The sequence below is a fragment of the Chrysochloris asiatica genome, unplaced genomic scaffold (assembly GCF_000296735.1).
Source record: "Chrysochloris asiatica unplaced genomic scaffold, ChrAsi1.0 scaffold00343, whole genome shotgun sequence".
In the NCBI taxonomy this organism is placed as follows: Eukaryota; Metazoa; Chordata; class Mammalia; order Afrosoricida; family Chrysochloridae; genus Chrysochloris; species Chrysochloris asiatica.
Window position 1 is genome coordinate 2,442,187 of NW_006408861.1, and position 4,049 is coordinate 2,446,235.

The window sequence follows — 4,049 nt, forward strand, 5'->3', positions numbered from 1 at the left end:
ACATGCTGTTGCTGTTAACTGTTGTGAACTTGGTTCAGAGTCATCATGGCCCTGTAAAGGGTTTCCAAGTAGCAGCTGATGGAATTGAACTGGTGACCTTGCAGACAGCAGTCCAGTGCTTATCATACCAGGACTCCAGAAGCATATGTCTTTATGAAATCTCTAGCACATTGTTGATTAGTATTTGTCTGTTGTGGTGGTGTTGGTAGTATGTCACCAAATCAATTCTGATTTATTGGGAACCTATATAGGGAATTTCTGGGACTGTAAATATTTATAGGAGCAGAAAATCTCATCTTTCTCCTGCAGATCAGCTGGTAGATTTGAACTGTTGTCCTTGTGATTAGCAGCCCAATGTGTAACCCACTACACCACCAGAGCTACTCAAGTAGTATTTTATTGAATGAAATCCTTAATTATATGTATTATGTGTTATACTCATCTATATCTCCTCGATCTTGGACTTCTGTAGCAAACAATGACTATCATCGAAGACATGCAATGTTTATCTTAGAAAACCATTCATATGTTCTGGTAATAAGCAGAGTCTTTCAAGAATACCACTTCAATAATGAAGTCAAATCTAATCATAGTCTGTTAGGCATTGGCCAACTATTGGTTGTTGAAACATTGAACCTCAGGTAAAAGATGAGGCTGTGTGTTGGCTTCCATAAAGATTTACAGTTTCAAAAACCTAAACTAGCGTCACTACACAGCAAAATTGACTTAATGCTGTGTTTTGTTTTATTTTGAAGTGGGGGATGGGGAATCATAGTATACAGCTTCCCAGAACACAGGGGAAGAATTCGTGAACTAAATAGTCATTATACTACTTTACTGGGATTGTTAAATTAAATATCATAGAAGACAACCCTGAAATCTTAGTGAAGTTGTTGCAGTGTAAATGTGGGATCAGCCAGGCAGTTACGTCCCTGCCCTCTTAGTCTGGGTAACTGGGAAAAGAGCCACAAAGTTTTAAGTAGAAAAGTTATTGGTAGCATTCCTATTCTTTTGCTATTTTGAGTTAGGACTATAAGTAAGAAAAATAACTCAGGCTAATATTCATAATTATCACAAATGTATGAACCCTGTGTTTATCAATTGTGAAAGCCTTTTCTCTTTCTCATTCAAAATCAAATAATAATGTAATAATTATGCATGTTAATATAAATGATATTAATCTAATCATATAGAATATGGGAAGGAACTCTGGCTTCACAGTGGATTTCTACATGAGATGCTAACTGATAGGTTAACAGTTAGAATCTACCAGCCACTCTGCAGAAGGAAGATGAGGCTTTTTGTTCCCTTAAAGATTTATAGCCTTGGAAACTCTATACAAAGTCACTGTGAGTTGGAACTGACTTCATGGCACAAACCACTGACCATGAAATAGAATATGGGAGCAAAAGAAACAAACCACGAGAAAAAAATGCTAGCACTATTCATTCTGACTGCAAAAAATCCATAGATGTACATATGACCATGTTGTTGTTGTTAAGTGTCATGGAGTATGTTCTGACTCATAGTGACCCTGTATAGGTTTTCTTAGGAGCAGCTGGTGGGCTGAACTGCCAAACTTGTAGCTCAAACTGACATTACTTTCCAGCATATTATCATGCAACCCAACACCAGATCTTGAGTTTTACCTCAAGAATGAATAAAATATGCTAATAATTATGGTGGTGGTGATTGTGTGCTGTTGACTAGGGTCCCAGTCATAGAGACCCTCTAGTAGGTTTCCAACTTCTGGTGGGGCCCTGTAGGGTAAGCACTGGACCACAAAGTCAGTTTGAACTGCAAAGTTGGTGGTTCAAATTCTCCCAATAAATGAACTGACTCGATGCACAGGAGACACTCAAGAGATTTCTGGAATATTAATCTACTGGTTAGGAGTTGCGCTGCTAACCTCGAGGACAGCAATTCAAAACTACTAGTTGTTCCATGGGAGCTTTATGAGCTTTCTGCTCCAATAAAGATTTACAGACTTGGGAACGCTATACAGGCTAGCTATGAATCGGAACCGACTCCATGGCACAAAAGCTAACCAACCAACCGAGTAGGGAAGAAAATAAGATCTACAGAACTACTTTTCCCCTTCACACACATACACATACAGGTGCATACACTCAAACACAGCAAAAATATACACTCAAATACACATGTGGAATTTATTTTATTTTTTAGATCCTAATTGAAGAATGATGGATGATAGAAAAAATTCATCAGTGAATGACTTCATCCTTGCTGGACTTACAAAACGTCCTGAACTCCAGTTACCCCTCTTTCTCCTCTTCCTAGGCATTTTGTGGTCACAGTCATAGGAAACCTGGGCATGATCACATTGATTGGACTCAGTTCTCACCTTCACACCCCCATGTACTATTTCCTAAGCAGTTTATCCTTCATTGATCTCTGTCATTCCACCGTCATTACCCCTAAAATGCTGGTGAATTTTGCGACAGAGAAGAATATCATCTCCTACCCTGAATGCATGACTCAGCTCTAGTTCTTTCTTGGTTTTGGTATTGCAGTGTCATATGCTGGCTGCAATGTCATATGACCGCTATGTGCCATCTGTAACCCCTTGCTTTATAATGTTATCATGTCTTCTCACATCTGCTTGTGGCTCACAATGGGAGTTTATATTTTGGGTATCATTGGCTCTACAATTCATACAGGCTTCATGATGAAACTCTTTTTCTGTAAGACCAGTATGATTAACCATTATTTCTGTGATCTCTACCCACTCCTGCAGTTATCCTGCTCTAGCATCTATGTTAATGAAAAATTGGTTCTGAGTCTGAGTACATTTAATATATTTATTCCTTCCTTAGCCATCCTTGCCTCCTACATCTTTATATTTACTAGTATTCTTCACATTCGCTCCACTGAGGACAGATCCAAAGCTTTTAGCACTTGCAGTTCCCATATATCAGCTGTTACATTCTTTTACGGCTCTCTATCATTCATGTATCTGCAGTCATAAAATGTCAACTCCATGGACTAAGGGAAAGTATCTTCTGCATTTTATACTACTGTTATTCCAATGCTCAAACTCATGATCTATAGTCTGAGGAATATAGATGTCAAATTTGCCCTGAAGAAAAATAGAAAGTTGAACATGGTCTTGAATAGAATCAATAGCACAATATCCTACCATAAAAAGATCTTAGGTTTGCTGAGATACATATTTTGTTCAGTTAATTGTTGAAATATGTGAGCTCCTCTGCACTTCTTTCCCCTATATAATGTATGTCTCAAATTCCCCTTCATGGAGCATCTTCCTTAAAGTCTATATCAAGGAGCTTTGTCAGCGTAATGGTTACGAGTTGGGCTGCTAACCTCAAGATCAGCATTTTGAAACTACCAGCCTTTCTGTGGGAGAAAGATGAGGCTTTCTGCTTCCATAAAGATTTATAGCCTCTATTCAGGGTTGCTTGAGTTGGAACCAACTCCATGGCACACCACTACCACCAAATTTTCCCCAAAAAATTTCAGTCACCTTTTCATGCTAATTTTACCTTAAAAACATATCTTCTTTCCCCTCATGTTACTGTTTTTCTGATTCAGTCTATTTAATTCCTTGTAACTGTGACTTTATTAGGTAACTTAAATATTCAAATGACTAATGTCTCTCTATAATTCATACCATTTTATTATGGACATAATGTTCTTTAGAATTTATGTTATTCATCTATTCAATGAGTAAACAGCTTGAATAGTTTACTAATTAAGTGACACAAGCCTATGATGTCTTTAACATACTCAATCATCCTGTTTTCCACCATCCATCCACTCACTGGGTTGAGTCATTCATCCTCAAAGAAGCTTTGTATTTATTTTTTGATATTACTCTCATTGTTGTTAAGTGTCGTCAAGTAGATTTTGACCCATGGCGACCCTGTACAGGGTTTCCAAGGCTGTAAATCTTTACGGAAGTAGAAAGCCTCATCTTTCTCCTGCAGAACAGCTGTAGTTTCAAACTGCTGACCTTGCGGTGCACAGCCCAATTTGTAACCACTATTCTACCATTAGCCATATATTTA

General features: G+C 37.9%; 1 pseudogene; it reads left to right on the forward strand.

Moving 5' to 3' along the window:
- The first annotated feature begins 2,204 nt into the window (after positions 1-2,204).
- Positions 2,205-3,214, forward strand: LOC102837432 (annotated as a pseudogene).
- Positions 3,215-4,049: the final 835 nt, after the last annotated feature.